Source organism: Dermacentor albipictus, chromosome 3 (genome assembly GCF_038994185.2).
Source record: "Dermacentor albipictus isolate Rhodes 1998 colony chromosome 3, USDA_Dalb.pri_finalv2, whole genome shotgun sequence".
Taxonomy (NCBI): Eukaryota; Metazoa; Arthropoda; class Arachnida; order Ixodida; family Ixodidae; genus Dermacentor; species Dermacentor albipictus.
In genome coordinates this window covers 143,982,871-144,003,859 of record NC_091823.1, presented here as the reverse complement: position 1 = coordinate 144,003,859, position 20,989 = coordinate 143,982,871, and positions in this window count along the sequence as shown.

The following is a 20,989-nucleotide window of genomic DNA, read 5'->3' as shown; positions in this document are numbered from 1 at the left end:
GCGTTGCTTTGCAGTGCCTTGCTTGTCACTTGTAGTGTGTGGCTCTTTGGGACAGGATGCGCGGGCATCTTTTGTTCCTCGGAAGGCTGCCGGCAGTATAAACGTCTGCCATAATCCTTGTACTTAAGAAGATAATTATTGTTATTAGTTTCATTATTGAATAGACTGCATTAATTTTCTTGCAATCGTGTCCGCCTGTAGCTACTCGGTTTCTCTATAGTGGCGTTATTTGAATACAGTTTCTAGTTTTCAGCGCGGCTGTTTATGGTTCGGGTATTGTAAAATTTTCATGCATGCGAGCGAAAACAATCATCATCTGCAATGGCTTGCGCCACTGCTCGCGCCTTCGTCGTCGTCTCTTCCACAGCTGGCTCCGATGGCGCTCATCATGCCAGCGTTCCCACACTGTCCCTCCCTTTGCGGAGGCGCCGATGGCACTGGCGCACTGCCAGTCGGTGCGCGATTTTAGTCTAAAATTTTTTGCCTCCATTTGTCGGGAAATGAAAACACGAATGTATGTAACGAATGTGTATAACGAATGTACAACACGAATGAACGCGAATGTATAAATATAAATATGTGTGCCTAGCTTCCGTTACGATGGCCACCGATCAAAACATTAAATGTGTTCGTACATACCTTTGTCAAAATTCTGTGTCACCTCTTTGTCGTTTGTTCAACAGCTTCGCTAGTCATCCACCTTCACACAGTGGAATGGTTCAGCATATCTTTAAAGGCAAGATCTCTACGAAATAAAAAAGTGCTATATTTATCGTGTTTATATAACAGCACCAAACACTACGTAGTCATCTGCTGCGTATTGCTTGCCAATATCTGACGATCTAGGATATCTGACGATCTAGCCGTGGACGATAACGTCATAACAGTTACAGGAGGTGGGGCAAGGTGTCACGCGAAAGTCTATTGCTAAACATGAACTAGCAAGATGATGTAAACACTGCCGCTGTCGTCACTCGACGGAAGCATCATAATTTGGCAGCTTTTGTTGTTGTATTCTTTTTTTTTAGTTGCATGCCGCTCACTTTCGTATAATGTCATAGAAGTAGATGAAAGCTCAGTTTCATCTACTGGCTCACCCGTAGAATTGCACTCTAACACTGATAACAAATTTCTCTTTTTATACACCAACGCTAGAAGTGTTATCGCTAATGGTATTGCACTCTCATCGCTCATCGATTCATTCCAGGCTTCTTTAGTGTTACTTACCGAGACCTGGCTTAACAACACCATACACGATAACAACATCTTTACGAGTGAATCCGCTTTCAAGTTTTTTCGATGTGATAGGCAACAGCGTAGAGGGGGTGGTGTACTCATCGCGATAAAGGAAGAATATATCGCCGCACCCATCATTATCGATTCTTTTCTGGAATGTATTTGGATTTCCCTGAAGGGTGCTGCATTTGCTGCTGCGATAATTGGGGTTTTTGTCGTCCACCCGACATGTCTGGCGCGTTTTCCGAAGAGTATAATCGAGTGTTGAGCGAGGTGTGCGCGCATTTTCCAAGGTCGGTGATTATCATATTTGGCGATTTCAATTTTCCAAATATAGATTGGTCGACGCTCTCCGTATCGGCCACGGATGCGGCCGCACATACCTTTCTCAGCACTTGTCTTGACTTTTCATTAACCCAACTCATTAGTCAACCAACACGATCCACTGAAACTTCTGCCAATATACTAGACTTAATCTTAACTAATAATCCTGATATATTATCCGACATAACTCATGAAGCAGGCATCGCTGACCCTGATGTCATAACTGGATGCATTAACTTTTGCGTGAGCAAAAGAATAATTACCAAAAAGAAAATAAAGTGTTACGGTAAAGCCAATTTCGACGCAATTAACAATGAATTAACAACATTTTCAGGTCAATTTCTGCATGATTTTCATTCCCGTTCCATTGAACAGAACTGGGTCCTGTTTAAGGCCACCTTCAGTTCACTCATTGACACCTACATTTCTGTGTTATCCATTTCCTGCAAAAGCAGTTCTCCATGGTTCACAAACAAGCTTCGGCGGCTCAATAACAAAAAGAAAAGACTTTACAGGCAGGCTAAGTTGACTGGTCTAGCGAGTGCTCATGATAAACACAAAGCGTGTGAAAAGGCTTATAAGGCATTACTAAAATCCACTCGCAAAAACTTTTTTTCTCATGATTTACCACCCATGCTAAAAACTAATACTCGTCACTTTTGGCGTGTGGTGAACCGTGCAATTCGCACTGACATCATTCTTACTGATTCTTTTGGTGTTCCCATCACCGATTCAGATTGCGCTCAACTTCTTAATAATACGTTTGTAACAATTTTCACTCATGAAAACATTAACTCATTGCCAACTTTGAAGACATTAGTGGGAATCACAATGCATGAGGTAGTCATCAGTGAGGCTGGTATGTTATCTCTACTAACCAATCTTAAAATGTCATCTAGCGCCGACCATCTAGGTTTCAACAATAAAATTTAAAAAATACATCGCATAGTATTTGTCCTATGTTAACAGCTCTATTTTCCCAGTCACTATCAACTGGTGGTATTCCTAATGACTGGCGCATTGCTAAAATAATACCCATTTTCAAATCAGGTGATCGTGCTTCTCCCCTTAATTATCGTCCCATCTCCTTAACCAGCACTATTTGTAAATTACTCGAACATATCATACACAGTCAAGTAATGAACTTCCTTGAAGACCATAACATTATTTTTAAGCATTAGCACGGTTTTCGCAAGGGCTACTCATGCGACACACAACTTGCCGGATTTATTAACGACATACACGCACTAATAGACGCCGGGTTCCAAGTTGACGCAATATTTTTAGATTTTTCTAAGGCATTTGACCGTGTTCCACACCATAGGTTGGTACTTAAGCTTTCACAGCTTAACATTCACCCTACTATAATTGCACGGATCACCGATTTTCTCTCATCTAGAATTCAGTTTACATCAGTTGACAATTCCAACTCATGTTATGCTGATGTTACGTCTGGAGTTCCACAAGGCAGCGTACTTGGTCCTTTACTCTTTCTAATTTATATTAATGATTTACCAAGTTGCGTTTCATCTAAAATCAGACTATTTGCAGACGATTGTGTAGTTTACCGATGTGTAACAAGTAACACCGATAGCCACTTACTACAAACTGACCTGGACGCAATAAGTGCATGGTGTTCTAATTGGTTAATGCCATTAAATATTTCCGAAACTAAACTCATGTCTTTCACCAATAGGCCACGAATTCTAACGACCTACTCCCTTGATAACAACCCTGTGGAACTCGCAACTACTTACAAGTACCTTGGCATCAATCTTCAATCAAACTTATCATGGAATAATCATATTAACCTTACCCTTGCCTCTTCAAATCGTACTCTCGGACTTATTAAACATAACTTAAAAGAAGCCCCAATGCATGTTAAAAAACTAGCATACACAACATTAATCCGTCCTAAACTAGAATACGCGTCTGCCATCTGGGATCCCGAACAAACGTATATCATAAGTAACATCGAAGCCTTGCAGAACCATGCTGCGCGATTTATATTTTTAGATTATTCACGTCACACTAGCGTCACCTCGTTAAAGAATAAATCTGACTTGGACAACTTAGCACTTCGCCGTAAAATTTCTCGCCTAACACGTTTCCATAAGCTTTATCACCATCCATCACTTCACGATGGTTTCTTTCAGTCACCAACAGTTATTTTTCCACGCCGTGACCATCCATGCAAAGTCAAACGCATTAACTGCCAGTCATCCCATTATGCATCTTCGTTCTTACCACGCACAATAACTGAATGGAACGCCTTACCATCAGTCATTGCCACGGAACCAGACTTGACTAAGTTTCAACATTTAATTCGCTCACGACTTGTCGACTAATCGTATTATTATTCTTTTTGGGGACTTTTACAGTGTTTTCGATTGTTTGTTGGTGTTTTTTAGTGCAGTTGCCTTATGTTCTCCTAACATGTACTAATGTTTGCTCTGTAATAATTGTGACCTAATTATCTTGTATATTACCTATGTTTCACTGTATTATTACTTCTGTTACTCTCTCTTGTTTTTAGTATGTACAAACTAAAACCAGTGCTTGTGATTGACCCCCCCCCCCCCCATGTAATACCCTCGTAATGAGGGCCTTTGGGGGTATTTTGAATAAATTGAACAAATAAGTTCATGTGCTATAGAGGGACAAGTTTCAGACTAAGGCACCTGAGTATGTTCTTTCGTCATTTCCCTTCTTGTGGCGACGAATTCACGAAATTTTGGGTTCGCAACCGGATCTGTTCGCCCGCCGCCTTTCCTAATTTCTCCAGCAACACGGCTGGCATGCATTTGTCTTAGGAACAATTCTAGCGTAAAAGCATTTTTTTTTATTTTTTTGCGAATGCGGGCCCTAATATTTCTGCCTTGCTTGCTACCTTTCCAGCGTCTCACGCTCCTTTCGTAAGGTTTGACCAGGTGTGACAGCACCACGCGAAGCTCCCGAGTACGGTCACAGTGCCGACCACGAGAGTAGAATTCATTCCGTCGTCATGCTCCGGACGGTTGGCTCAAAAGCTTAACACGCGCGTCGTGAGAAACGCGTCGCGATGCGTGCAGTGTACGCTACCGAAGGAGAAAAAAGGCCCAGTGCACGCATACGTGATCGCATTCAGCCGGATCCACAGTGACGGCGAGATCCGCTGGGAGCGACTGTTTTCTTCAGCTCGGCTTCGTACGCACATTCACTGAGTCGCGAGCGAACGCGTTCCTTCCTTTTGAAGAGCACAGAACCGTGGTAGATGGCTTGCTTTCGCACGCACTCTACGGCGTCGCGACCTGCGCATGACTGCGTCATCGACCGGTGACGCCCCATGTAACTGAGCCTAGTCACGTGGTACCTTTTTTTGCGTCTCGTTAGGTTTTTGGAAGCACTGAAAAATTAAAACTATAGGAGCTAATATTACGGAAAGAAATTATTTTGATATTTTTCAGTAGGCTGTACAACTTACAGTTTGAAATGTTGTTTCTCGGGCGAGTTGGAATTGCGCACTGGTACGGGTTGCGCTTTCGAAGGCAAGGACGCAGTAAGGTGCAAAAGTGAACAAACGGGAGCCCTCCCATTTGTTTACCTGTGTGCCTTATATGTCCGTGTCTTCGAAGGCGCCACCTATATGAGTCCACATTGAATATATTGCGTTTAAATCATTTTTTTAATGTCGGGTAAATAATTATTGGTCATCTTGGTCTAAACTTTTGCTTTATCAAACTGAGTCACGAGGACAGTGAAAAATACTAAGTTGATTGCATTCTTTTAGCGCACACGTAGATCCTTTAGGGCTTGGCATTTCTTATCTGAAATACCTTGTGTAACTTTTTTTTTGTCTATCTCCTCTGTGCCCCACGCGCATTTGACACAAAACTTACGCATGATTAGTTCGCAAGTTTATTTTTGATTGCAAAGGTGAAGTCAGGACGTTCGCCCAGCTCATCGCCTTTTTCATGTATAGTTGCAACAATCTTCATGGTTCAGCTTTTTTTTTCTTTTTGTATTTACAAAAGCGACGTATTCTAATATTGGCTGCCATTCAAAGTAGAAATTTTGTTTCGTCTTTTTCCGCCACTGTTTTATGTGCACAACAGCTTAGTGGTGTTTTCAGTGAATATCTTCATAACATGAAGTGCAAAGGATGTTTTTTGTTTTTTCTAAGTCTAGCGGCATCTTTTGGTGACGATTCACCCAATACTATGGCTTAGTTTTTAGCGTATATCTATCTGTCACAACATGAGGGTGCCATTGGAATGTTATTTTGTCGCTTGAATATCACCGTGTCTATCCCTACAGCATAAACAAATTCAAGGCCATTCCGCCCTGGGAAGATGGATGACCAGCGGAGCTGTAAACATCATGGTAAGAACACTTGCGGCAAAGACTTTATTGCATCATTCATTATCACTTAGTAACGACGGTCACAAAGTCTTTGTGGTCGCTATGATATATACACTGATCGGCATACTCGCAACTGCAGACACATTCTTTGATAATGTCAAATAGATGCACGTAGCCCGCTGGGCGGTCAGTTGGGCCGAATCTGTGTAGCATCGCAAGGGAAATGTCTCAAACGCGAAACACGTAAACCACTCCCTTCTGGGTCCCAACCCATCCACACTGCAATCACCAGCAGCGCATGTTGTCTGCGTGATTCCAAAGAATGTATGCACTCTTCACTGCACTTTGCTGGGTGCTTGTAGTTACTGCCTTACAGGGGTATGAGCCAGTAGAATTTTCGCTTGCTTAGGAGAAATGAGCCATTGCTTACGGGGGTATTAGCCATTGAGGGTGACAGTTTTCAACAAGCTGTTCCGTATGTTGCATGCATGATTGCAAAAAATGAAGGTAGTATTCGCTTCACTTTTTTGAGTGCTCGTAGCCTCTGCCTCACTGTGCTGTGAGCCATTGCATTCTTTTGCTTCTTTGCAGAGGTATGAGTGCTTACGGGGTATGAGTCATTTATGATAATAGTTTTCGTCTGCGGACACGAAAATTATATGGTACTGTAGCTACATACAGCTTTATTGTAAAATGTGACTGGGTCGTGGCCGTCGTGAAATGTGGTATGCATCAATTACAAAACTATGCCTTAACAAACGTGAGCATATAGCAGCCTGCATTGCCACATGGCGAGAAAGTAACTGTCGTAAGGTGTGTATGTGCTTGGTAGTCATTTCACTCATGCACACATTTGATGAGTATTTTTTATGCGCGACATAGCTTAAATTACGCAATATTTCCCATAAGTTTGTCCAGACCTTACCCGCCTGACTACTATTGGCGTCGAGGACATAGCGTGGCGCCGTCTGCCGGAATCTCTCCGTGACGTGGAAAACGTCATCACGTGATGCCGATTGGGAAGTGTCCAACGTCACCAGTGGCTCAGCCCATTCAGCCACCGTTGTTTTCATATTGCAAGAGTTGAATGCGTGCGTCTTAGCTGCAAAACAACCTGGTGTGCAGGCCAACAATGGTACATAGCGAGGCAAACGTACGGCATCGTCCCCTTTTGTCGGAGTGTGTGCACACTGCACCATGGACGACGAACGTGAAGAGGCCACTCGCGTATGCGGGAGCTGTTATGAAATTCAGCCAGTAATCTGCAACTCGAAGCACTCGCACATCTCGCATACATTTATGTTTACTGAGGCAAGCGTGACCGCGCGCACATATCCCTTGCTTTTGTGCGCATGGTGCGCGGCCGAGAGGTTAGATTCGGCTTTGCGTTGATTGCCGTGCATGATTCACGGCAACGCTTCGCCCTAGTTTTGACCACGTAATTAAATTGGCGACAAAGATAATGTTTTGATATTGGTTATTTAGTTCGCATGACCTTTAATAAAGGTAGCCATACGCACTCTTGGCGCAATAACTGTACTGGTCGCAGCATTCGTAGTGGCGAGTGCGGCGTGCCACTTTCGACATAATTATCGCGGGACGACGATTTATCACTGGTTTAATTGTATAGGTGGACCTTCAACCAATTATATTTTTGTGTCCTCAATCCATGCTTCCAATATTTGCGCTTCTCTGCGCAGAATATTTTCACTGATGTGATGAGCACGCTGAAAGCCCGGCGTGCATCGCTTGCTCGACTCTTAATTACAATCACCATATTTCGTTTTCGTGACTCTGCCGGTTTCTAGCATCAACCAATTCGTTGACCAGCAGTTCAGCAGATCATGACTGCTAACAGAAGGACAGGCAGTGTGTGAGGCAGACCACGTTCTAATATGCAGCGTAAAGGAACAGCATGAGGAGAAATACCGCCTAATTAAATAATTTGTCTTAAATTATTGATCAACTTATAAAATATTGTATTTCGGTTAAAATGTCAATGAGGAAATTGCAGAGCAACATGAAATACTGCCGATACAGCTTTCTGTTGCTAAATACGTGCTACATAAAATTGTTTTTCCGGGCGCGAAAGAAGCCCCGAATACACGCAAAGTGCCTCGAGCGGCCAGTCCCGCGGCAAGTTTGTGTAATTTTGCCCGGTGACGGTGTTATCGCCCTTGGACTTTACACGGAACTTCACGGAGACGACGACGGATGAAATGCGCTTGGGGTGTCTATATAATTGCTCTCGCAATAACAACATTACGTAATAAAATCATACTGAGCGCTTCTCAATGGCTAGTAAATGGTCATGTTCCGCATTGCACGTTGCGCGTAACCACCTACAAACTATGCAACCAGAAGGAAATCAGCCGCGAGCTTATCTCCAGCTCCCGAAATGCAGCGAGCTCCCGGCGAAGCTCCCTGTGTTATGGCTGGTCCAAGGGGGGTTCTGCGATGGCACTGCTCCCGGAACAAGGCGCCGTCTTTTCCAGCCTGGCGCGAATAAACGTCGTAAACTCTAATACGCACAGTCCCTGGAAGTTCCACGTCGTACTAACTGAACACTTTAGCTCCAACGCCGTACACAAAATCTTCTTCGCTGAAGTGCTCGCGTTGAATGGTGGGCTGCTTCCCCATTCTCAGCTTTATCAACCATGCAACCTGCTGCTGCTTGGTTTTGGGGTACCCATGAAATCTCGCATTAGGCTCCGTCGAATACGTTCGGCACAGCGGCTCCGAGCAGTGAACCATGTTGAAACAATAAACGAAATTACTGTCTTCGGGTTGAAAGGCAGCGAGCTGCGCTGACGTGGCCGGCGGCGGCAAAGGCGAGTCACGTGATGTCGTTTACTACGTCAAAGCGATAGCAGCATCGGTTTCTCCTGTGGTGGCCCTCGAAGCCAATAGCAAAGGTTCGTGAGGCTTAGGCCTTAATTATTGCCAGCCATAAACTAAATGCAAAGGTGGTTTTATGCCATGCTACTCAAAATTTTCATGATTCGGCAGCAAAAGTTTTGTGAGATCTTTCCCCTAGTGGAGTGCAGGCATTTGCGAATTGAAAACAATTTTCAGAAAGAACTCTTCTGCGTACTTTTTAAAGTGATTTTGGCTTGCACTGGTAGGTTTGAAGCTAATAACATGTGACTGTATACGCAAATAAGAAAATTTTCGATGGTAGTAACTCGTGACGTCTCATAAACTTACACACATCAACAAAAACTAAATTTCATTTTTTTCAGGCATACTACTCAAAGAATAAGAGAAATGGTAAACTTATGCCAGACTTGTGCCAGTTGATGTCCAGCGCTTGTCCAGCCTACTTATTTCTTCCTGTGTGAGTGTCAAGTACTCGCTGCGAACATGAATACAAGCTCCAGCAACCAAATAGTTTGTTTCACCGCATTGATGACTTTGCAGAATTCTTACACAATTTCGGATAAAATTGTTGCTTAGGAACGCATCTGTTTGTAATTTTTATGCAAGCCTGCGGTTTGCCTAGAGTCGTTAAAATCTTCCGGCATATCCCGCACAATATTCCCCCAATTTTCTCGAAATGTGAGGTGGTTGCCGCATTCAAGTATTTTTAGAAAATTTTATTCCTTAGCATTATCCTTCTGAAGAAGCACAAAACGAGTATTTAGTACAGTTTTCGAAAGTACATAATAATCCATGAACATCAACTTATACTAGCTGGAACATCACGACTAACATAACATCCGTTCCCTGGATATGGTAAATTCTACGACAGAGCCAGTTGTCTCATGAGATTGCGATAACATACCTGTAACGATCGTATAACACTTTCGCGTCCTTTTATTATTATTTCCGAAGTCTGTCATCGCATACAGCCTATTTCTTGCCGTACATCTCCTCAACCATATGAAAGTAAGAATTCACGGTCACAATTATCGTTCTACCGGGCCACTCAATAGACTTCCCTCGAAATTCGTATGGAAAAGCTAAAAAGGGAAAAAACAGCGTTTAGGAATTGCTTCAAAAGCTCCTATATTTAACCCACTAAGAATAAACTTTGATCATAGATTACACCCAACATACATGGCATCCCATCAAATCTAAACTCAGTGGCGCACTCATTTTTCCCAGGTCTGTGATTCAAAATTCTACGCGCTTAGTAGAATTCGTGTATGGAGGCAGAAAAGCAGTTACTAATTCTCCTCTGATCCTTCATTAACCCACTCATTTAGGCTTCGCTGACCCATCTCCTGAAGCGTATATCACATTACATTTTGTTTTAAATCCGATGGAATGCTTGCTTCTTCCGAAACATCGGGAGAACATGCATATGACACTTTCGAGTGATTCTTGCCATGCTAGCAGCTTCGTAGTAAACAGTAAGAATGCCCAACAGGGTGTTTTCCTTTTACAATAAATATATAGATAAGCAGCAATGACAAAAGAGATATTGTTTCACAAAAACTAGTGATATGCCAGCCTAAAAATTCATGTGCAAAAGTTTATAGGCGCCAATTCCAAATCAAACAAGCGGCCAACCGTGAGAGGTGATCTACCCAAACCGGATAAGTGTATTGGCTTAGAAAGCACGAGTACATAGAACATGACTTGGCAGAACTTGTTCTTTGACGTGGGTCATACTTAAAGCAACAATTGTATAGCTAATTCTGAAAGTGGTGTTGTTCTGTTTAGTTCAGAATAATGTATCAGACAGGAGCTAGGTCAAATTACTACCCAGATATTGCAACGCTTCCAAAGGCAGTGTTGAGTGATACCTGTTTTTGACAATGATCTAACCTGTAATTCTCTATCATTCTTAATAGACTATCACTGACTTGCTGTGATGAGGCAAATAACCAAGCATCGTCATAGTGGTAGTCCAGCTGTACGCAACTTCAGCTGGACGAGGTGTCCAGAAAAGTTGATATGAGTTTACGTTTGATTGTTCATTTGTTTGCTTATGTATATATATATATATATATATATATATATATATATATATATATATTTATTTATTTATTTTGTTTCAAAAAGAAAGAAGATCATAATGATTTCCAGTCGCCACAAATATGTTACACTGAATGCAAATTCGTTCTAGATTTCATGAGTAAAGGGACGCGAGCCACAAACATGAAAAGGGCGAGAGAATACAGAGGGAACGTACCCATTTTGCTTGTGGAAAAAAACATCTGGCAACAAGAAGACCAAGGCAGTAGTACTTCTTAATAATCTTTAAAAAAATTTATTTGTTAGGTTTCACATGCAAAAACCGTGCTATAATTATGAGGCATTAATTTCGACCACCTGGGGCTCCCAAAGCACGGTACACGGGTGCTTCTGCTTTTCACCCCCATTGAAATGCGGCCTGCATTTTCCTGCAACCTCACGCTTAGCAGAAGGGTGCCTTAGCCAATAAGCAACCACAGCAGGCTTTAGGAATCTTACCACATCGGACGTCGTCATGCAGCCTTGCAAACCTCCCTCTGTTTGATCACTTATCGCTTACAAACCAACAAAGAAAAAATAATAAGAACTGTTTTACAAAACTGTAAATAACGCTCCACTCTACCCCACTTTTTTCTTTAGATTAGTTGAAGACTGCAAAGATTGATGTGCTGAGTGCGATCAACTTTGTGGCAAGTACACCAAATAGGCCGCATGCTTGATTTCCCGCTTCGGTGTTCTTTTTGTTTTTCCTCTTGTTGCCGTCCGTGTACAATATTTAAAGCGGAGAGTTTTTGTTTACCTCTACATTGGTCTACGGGGTCGGCTGTGGATATTTTCTTCTAATCCAGAATGAAGCCGGCAACAAAAACCGTAAGCAAGCCCAGGCTATCCAGAGGGCCCAGGAAAGAGCGGATCGTCACGGCGTTCTGTCCTTTACGTGGGCGCGGCCTGTCTGTCTGTCCAGGTTGCATCCACCGCGGTTGCAGGAACGCGTGAAATTGTCCGTACGCGAAATCGCTCGGTAGCGGAAAGGAGGTAGCAATAGGGTGCGATGGTGAGTGGTAGGAGGGGGGTATTCGCTGAGTTTCCCGGGTTACGGCGGTCGGGTCAGGACGTCCCGCCGCCTCATTGTCGGACACGCGGCACAATCACGATGACAAGGTTGAAGGAGATGCGTTCCACCACCTTTGTCTCCGCACCTCTTTATCTTTCGGGCCCTTCATTTCCGCTCGCACGTGAGCGCATTCTACAGCTGCGGACTGCCCGTTCACCCCTCTGGCGGAAACCGGAGCAGCAAGGTTAATTCTCGTGCACTTTGACCGGACGAGGAGGTGTGTCATCTTTCTTTACCTATCCGGGGCGTCTTCTTTTCCTTATTTCGTGCCCCTCGTCCAGAACTGCGGACATGGGCACTTTTCTCTTTTTATTTCTGGTGCGTGAGACAAACACATCACCCTCTGGGCCATTGTTGCGTGCGCGCCGGTGACGAAGCGGGCTACGGACGAAGCCGCATTCCTCGGCAAACGAAAAGAGGCCTCACGTGACTCTGTAAGGTGGGACATCACTCGCGGTCTTCTGTCCAGCCTTTAAGAGTCCAGTCTTGATTGAATGCGTTAATCGCTGGTATTTGTGCCACGTGCTCACAACGCTAGAAGCAAATTAGAAAAGAAAGAGTACGAAAATACTTAAGAAGCTAAACGCAACAATGCAGAACCGTGAGCAAGTGCCGTCGTCTACGGAGCGTCGTATGGGAAAAAAAAAACACACCGCTGAAGTCGACCCGGACTTGTACTCTCTCACAGCCCAGATTCCTTGACCGCATCGGAATGCAGGGATGTTAGCCGAAGCTTTGTCCTAAAGGTAAACGTAAGCATTTTCATTGTGGGACGAGAGAGGGAGATTAGCGCCCCCCTTTTACCTACTGACTCGCTGTTCTCCATTTCGCGTTGCCCGAGCTATGGGCCATAGAATCTGCTTACTCCAGTTTTCGTGCGGTTTTCCGCTTGCCGAAATCTCACTAGTTCGTGCTGCGTCTTCTTTCTTTTTTTTTTATTTGGTACCCCAAGCTTCGGTCTCCGTTTCATTATTTTGCAGATGCCTCCAGAAGGGTGAGCGCTTTCTCGCCCTCAACATGTGGAACCTGATTAGTTTTATAGTGTGTGTTGCTTTCGTAGCAGACGCTCTGTGCCTATTTTCTTCTCATTCTTTGACTTTCCAAAGGAAAGGCCCTGGACCACCAAACCGCCCGCGACATAACGCGGTCTTTGCATGGGGAGAATAACTACGCATTTCCGGCCACGCTAGCGTGTGAAATAGATGTCATTTCAGCATGAATATTTGCAGAAAATGCAGGCAGCATTGCACATCATTCGGAAGCGATGAGTATCGCATTATCACCGAGAATTATTCAAATCTCAGTAATAGCGCAAGACAAACTCACTGACGTTTCAATTTATTGCGATTAGGTAACCAAAAGAAAGCTCCGAACAAATTGGAAACGGATTCCCTACATTGGACTCTCTACATACTGGAGAAGTTACGCTTGTCGTGGGAGCAGTCACAAAGAATTATCAAACTTTGTGCAAAAGTTTGATAATTCATCATTTCACGTGCTGTGAAATGATGTTTCTAAGAAGTCTGTGCGTATAGTAATAGAGACACTATAGACATTCAGTGTTACAGGACTTAGAAAGGGTGAAAATTACCTTGAACGCTGCCATTTTATGCAAGAAAAGGAAGGTTTGGAGCTGAAACATTGCACAGATATAGCAGAATTCCTCTACGCGCTGGTTAGTGCTGTAATTTCTTTTCTCTTTTATTTCCTAATACAAGAATGTTTATTTATTCGCATTAATCGGAGCGATCTGCATTGGCCAGTGACAGTGGGGGAGGAGGTCCTGGAGGAGGATAAGAGATCGCGTGCAGCGAGAACGGAATAGCGTCCATGGTACGTCATGGTGGCATGACCTTTCTGTTTGGCGAGAAGCTGAAGTGGCCTTGCTAGACTTCAATCGATGATTTGAAGTAGTGTCAAGATTCTGCAGCGAGCCTTCTTTTATAGCATACCCGTAGTGATAATAGCTTGCGTGCACCGCCAAGTAACTACACGTCAGCTCGACGCCACCTACGGACGCATGGCGTATATTTTACGTATACGCCAACCTCAAAAGATCAAAACAGCGACACAGAATGGAAAAATGGACGCCTAAAACCGATAGCGTTTCCTGGCATCACAGTCGTTCTCTTTCTCACTTTGTTCCGTTTCGTCTGCGCTGAGAGCACACCGGACGTTGAAACCCGTAAGTATTCGTGCGGTCTCACGCGTATACGTAAACTCGAGCGCCATGCAAGAGGAGGAGCAGCGTGCTAAAGCCGTCGAGGCTGACCCAGTAAAACCCCCAAGGCGGACGCGCGTCGGCGTCCTTGCGTGGTACGGCGCGTAGGGCTGCGGACTCGATACAATCGAGCTGCCTCTTCCCGTCTCGCCTGCTTCGTAGTCGTTGCCGCTAGCTGGAGCGGAACCGTGCGTCGTCTATATGCGGCGACGAGCGCGAAGAGCGGGGAACGACGCTCGGATTGTTACTCAAGGGCCCGTGCAAGCCGGCACTACGCCGGTGCCGGTGGGTGCGTCAGCTCCCCTCGATTCAGCTATTTCTTCTCATATCCATGACAAAAAAAGAAAGGAGAGAAAAGGGTCCTTTCTCGATGCTTTATACGTTTCGCCAACAGTACGAAGTGCGAAGGTAGAAAAATATTGTACAGGAACGATTTTGAGCAATTTCGCAAGCAATAAAAATAATAAAGACTATGTGGAAATGCGTGTGTATACGCTCAGAGGCATTGCGGGCGCTAATGTTATATTGGGAGGTATAGGCGATGCCTTAGTGACCCTCAGTACGTAATGAACATGATACGAGATGTAGTGCCGTGTGAAAAATTGTTATAATCTCCAACGGTGATTTTGCTTATTAAAAGTATGTTATCATGTGGGCGTTCTCTGTGAGATGCTGTACCATACACAAAGTGAGACAAGGGAAGAACGCGACCGAACAATACGAAACAGAGCAGTTCTTGCATGTTTGGGTGTCTTCTTCACCTTTGCTATTTCAATGTGTGAGCAGGATTCCCAGCTGAGGCGAGCAGGTGAGGGATCGTATGGGTGTAATGGTTGTAGTGACGCTACCAGTTCTCCTCATTTGCACAAGTGTCCACGCATAAACACTTAGTTCAATTTATTTTTGGAACGTTTGGGCCTACAGATATTTCAGCTCGTAACGATGCAAGGATTACCGTCATTGCTCTCACGTGTTTTAACCCAGATAACGAGCGGCGTCAATATGCCTCCATTCTGAAAGGTGCATTTGTATATGCATATTGGGTCTAAATCTGTGTAAGTGATGAAACGTGCGGAATGCCCAAAATGGTGTCACACTTATCTAAGCCCCACCGGCCAGCGCAAGCGTACTGTGCCAATGCCCAAGCAATCCCCACCACATCACATTGAAAACATTCTTGCGATACTTGATCTCAGACGCATACAAGGATGTGGGTTTGTCACTTTCACATTTGTGTCCTTCTTGCATTATACAAAGGGCTCCAATATACTGTATGCTGCGATGATTCCCACACTGCCATTGTTGGAGATGCTGTTCTTCCTTCCCTTTCTGCAGTATTTCGGACACAAGAGCGCTATATTTCCTCACACTTCTCATTAATAATTTTTTCCCTAAATAAAACAAAAGTGAAATTTTTTACCACGACATCATCATAGGCACTTCTGTTTTCACCCTAAAAGCCTTCCTCAACTGCAGCTAATGGATCAAAGCGTGCAAGGACACCGCGTCCGCCATCGGCAGCGTCAAAAGAAAGACCAGGAAATAAAATCGGCACTCACTACGGTGAAGGAGCCCATCATAGGGGTCTATATATACACGATTATGACGGGCCCCCTTACCGTATAGTTCAGAAAATTAGGGGAGCGCCTTCTTATTTCAGCGAGTGTTACGTACTCACAGTTAGGTTGTTCAGTGGTTGGCCCGTCTAACAGGGGCGCACAGTAACAACGTGACAACGCTTCATTATTCCGTGCTGTGTGGCCGCTAGAGTGGCATCTACCTAAGGGCCCCATTCCCCTCTCTTCTATAGCACACTCTTGTATTCCCGCGCAATAATTTGTGCAATAGTGGCGTTTTGACCACGCGCATGAGCTGTCAGTTCAAATGATAATCCCGTCAAACCTATATGTCATATGCGTTTCTGAAAGTATTATCGCCAGAAACTTGGCGTCTTGAGGCAATGGGTCTCTCAAATACCTTCTCGCAAGCGTTGAGTCATGCCGAACATGCGCTTCTTCGTTGCTTGGCCAGGCAATGCCAACGAAATAAGAAGTCCGTTTGATTACACTGAAAGTCATAAATATACACATCTAAATCTGCAAACTGACTGTTGTTGTCGTCGTCGTTGTTGTTGTTGTTGTTGTTGTTGTCGTTGCTGTGGCTGTTGTTGTTGTTGTTCTTGTTGTCGTCGTCGTCGTCGTCGCCTAACCACTGTATAGCAGACTGACTATGAATCGGATGGTGAAAATGGCTAATACCGCTATGAGAAATAAAGAAAGACAAGATCGCTCAGCCATTTGCAACTTGAAAAGAGCTCGAAGCGAGGGTTTGTTTGCCGTTCCGTCCATCTACGCATCCTAATTATGCCGTCATCTTAGTGCCGTGGGGAGGAAACGCCTCACTTTCATTTTAAACGGACACTGAAAGGACACTAATGGGACCGCCCCCCCCCCCCCCCCAAATAAAGTGAAGCACTAAATAAATTTCGATTTATTATATATTCTTGACGAAGCCTACTTTATTTGATGTCGTGGGGGTAGGTTGTTTATTAGAAGAGAAACTGACGGTCATAGTTTCATTTGTTTTTTATTTCACACTGAAGTGCAATGTATTTTTTTTTTATTTAGGCTCTAGTGTTTTAGTTAAATTCATGAAACTCGCTATGTTCAGTCTTTGTCTCTATTGGAATACTATATATTCTATTTTTATCAATGACTAGCTGACGTTGCCAGAGTCCATGACGTCACCGAAAGCTAGGGCGTAAACTTTATGGCGGCCTCGCCATCTGTCGCTCGTTCTTACTTCTTATATGGCTTACAAAGGATTTTATGGCGGTAAGAGTGGCTGTTTTGGTACTGTGAAAGGGTAAGTTATTAACACTGATCAAGTCTTTTTTTTTTCATTTCTCTCTTTAGTGTCCATTTAACACTGGTCGATTTGCGAACAAAAGCGTTGGTCCTAGCCGCCACTATTAAAAAATATTTAAAAATTGCCTGCGTTAGATAGCAGATGTCTAACCCATGAGCTAAATTACACGATGAAGCGGCCACTACTTCTATGAGAAATCAAAATGCCTAATTGAATGATTGCCGTAATTACAATAACTAGCTTTCTTGATTATATATTTATTTTACGGCGCATATTTTAATCTACGAATCATAGCCGGTGAGTTCGAAAGCCGCATCCACTTGGAACAAATTCTCAGGACTACAGCAGTTTTGATATATTACTTTTCAAAGTGTCCGACGAAATATATTGGCATTCCAGTTAATTTTGAGCTTCAGTGCATTAAACATCGTTTTCATAAAAAAAGTGTATGGAACAGTGCATATTTGTCTTAAGTTTGAGGGTGCACACCTCGAAACTGGTGCCATCCTCAGAATCGTTCTAAGTCGATATGCCTTGCAAACTCGCTACTTCCAATTCCTAGATTGAATTGTGTACCGTAAAGCAAGTAATGAAAAATTTATTTATTATAATATCTTAATTATAAAACTATGCCTTTTGATTTCTTGTGGCCGACTCGTCGAGTGAGATTCATCGGCTCAAGGGAAAAATAGTGCTTTCTGTCAGAGTCAATTTTTAAAATATTTGGAACAGCTAAATAAAAGCACCCTATATGCACCTAACTCGTGTAACGGCGGCAATGTGCTGTGGCAATGGATTATATTTGGCCAGTCCTCCGTAGCTGGCATGAGCACTTGAGATAACGGAAAACAACGAAGTTGGAACTCTGTAAGTTGTGGCACCTGTACATGCATGTTGAAAGCCACTACAGGCCAACAATAAGTGTCGCGTGGAATGCGCAAATAGCAAACTGAGAATAACAGACGTACGGCAGTGTTCAAGCTCAGCGCGGCTTTCAATACAGCAGTCATTCTCAGCGCGCCTCTCACAAACCTGGTTCTTTGCTGTCTTGGATGAAAGCAGTGATGCTGATGCCGTCGTCATCACTGCGACATGCCGTCGGCGTCGTCGGGTTGTCGTTGCTGCCCACAGTTGGCGGGCGCAATTTGCACAGGATTGCACAAGTTTTGCCCAAAGGCGAATGGCTACTCTCGCAATACCACAAACGAAGGAATCGCTGAAGTGCGCAGTTGTTTTCTTCTTCCTGAAAAACTGGGTATGCTGAATATGCTGCTGTCAACATGAACTGTATCTTTATTGAAACGAGCTTTTGTCAAATGCAAAAGCAGGTTTTTACGATGTATCTAGGAGGGCAACTTTTTCTGTAGCCCTATAGCAGCGGCCATATATCTTAAATACCAGTGCACAAGCCCGTTCTGCAAAAACAATTTCATGACACTGAAATAGAGATCAGAAAAGCATCCGTACTGAATAAACCTCGTATTCTCCATAACACACATGTCCAATAGAGCCATGTGACGCATGAGAAACACGAGTTTTTCTGAAGTATCATATATCTTTCAAATCAGATTACTGGACAAGGGAGTTATGGGGCATATGATATTTTTCAATAGGAACGTCTGTGCACGCCATGCCTATTGGGTCGTTTTTTAGATAAGTTATGAGCAGAACTGGCTTCTGAACTTACCCACAAATCGTTGCCTTTTTCGAAAGCTGCTTCACACCATCCGTGTGAAGCACACATCGTACACACGGTACTTTTTGAAACTTTTTTTCTTTAATGTGCCGCATTATTTCGATGTTCTGTGCCAGTTATTGGCGGTGAATGGCGTGGATGTTTGGAATTGCTTACCATTGGAAACACAGTGCTACAGCGTCAGATTGATGTAATCAAAGTTGGTTTTATCCCATTATTTATTTTGTGAAACAAGCTAGAGTGCTCATACAGAACAGGTGCAGAAACAAGCAGCACTGGCTTAGTCAGGTGACGACCTACGAGTAGTCCCTCGGGAGCGTTTGAGCATTTTAAACGCCTCTTCTCTATGGAAAATTTATGGGAAACTACAACTAGCCCTATATATGACATCATTAGCCTGAAGGGCTAATTTGTAAGGAGAATAGTACTCTAAACGATGTAATGTAATATGGGAGTGCGCTGGCTCCCCAGGGGCCAAGGAAAACATTGACAGTAGAGAAGCCTGGGAGGCCTTGCTCCAGAGCGAGGCTGAAGACGACCAGCGTCGAACAATCCGCCTGGCCGTTGAGGCCGTGAAGGCTCACCGTCCTCAACGCGCGGGGACAGCTGCGTCCTCCATCCCCCCCCCCCCTGCCTGCGTGTAGGGTAAGAGGCGGGCACCCCAGCTCGGTGGAATAATAAAATTTTCAATCAATCAATCAATCAATCAATCAATCAATCAATCAATTCATAAAGAAATTACCATTTATTTCGTTTTATAGCATGTAACAGGAGCAACCGGTGGTCTGCGCAAGTCTCACTACTGCTGGGCTAACACCGAACCATTCATTTTCATTGCACTCTATGTTCTACCACTTAACCCCTGCAAGACAAACGGTTTATCTTCGTCATTCATTCGGTTTATCGTCGTCAACCTAACTTACCAAAGCAACGCTGAATCTATGAGACACGCCGCAGTGGAGGACTTCGGAATAATTTGGCCACCGGTGGATTTTAGAGTGCGCCTAAGTACACGAACGTTCTTTTCTGTACTTTCTTTTTGTTTTCCCCATCGAAATGCGGCCGCCGCTGCGCTGAATCGAACTCGAGACAGCGGGCGCAGCAGGTTACCCTCCAAAAGACAGGAACCCTGTACTCCTGTTAAACCTAACCTTGAGTGGCCTATTTCCAGAAGTACGTAGGTAACGTACTCCGGAGAATAGGCAACTTATACAGCCTTGAATGCTGACCAACATAGTAGTGCCAGAAAGTGCACTTGTGTTCTGAGTTAGCAAAACAATGAATCACGACGCGAAACTTGCGCATATGATGTCAGCTCAAAGTTATCTCTTCTTGACGCAGACGCCGTGAAGGACTAAACAGCGCATGATATACATAGGTTTCATTGAGTTTCTTATATTTGTTGTCTTTGGTCCCTTGTATCTTGCCACTGTGTATGCGCCACTGTAACCCAAAAAGTGTCGAATACCTAAATGTAGCTACTCTTGTGTCGTTACTCTCCGGGTGCATACGCTTGCCATGACCATTCTTCCCTCGACAAGCATCATGTATCGCCTTCGTCGTCATGACCTAGAAAGCTCACAGCTACGGGCGACTATGAAATGGCGGTGTAATCGGGTACTGCTGCTGCCTCGCTGGCTCAAACTTCAGATTATTGAGCTTCCCACATTTCCGTCCTTTATCGCTTACCGTGCCTGCACATGTGAATGCGCTTTCTAAATAAGGCGAACTGTTGAACAGCACCACTGATTCTCGAGCACTGTATATCACCGCGTGTTGCTAAGCTAGCTGGTCTATGCTGTTATGGCGTAAAAAAGGCGGTACGATGAGAGTCGTACAAGCACGCTAGCATCTTCGCTATAAAAAATGAGCATGCACACTGCGAACAAACTTAGTTGCAAAGTGATGCTCTTTCCTCTCGTGTCACTACTACGCATCGTTCACCTCGCTTTGGATAATAGTAAATCGAAGACTAATTAAACACTAACACGCATACCACTGGAGATATTCGACCATGCTTGTTAGCTTTATAAGGTTGACTTTGTGAGTAAAACTTTGTAGGCCACTTCTTTGGGCCACGTGAGACCCACGCCCCGTCACACAAGGATGGCGTTTGCGTACCGCGCTCACCGTAGGCAATTCGGAATTCTATTTTATCGCGCACCGACATCTAGGTACGCGCAGAAGTCGCACAGGGAGGGAGGGAGAAGACCACTGTCCGCCGCTGCGAAGTCGCTGGCGCGGAAACAACACCGCGCGCGCTGCG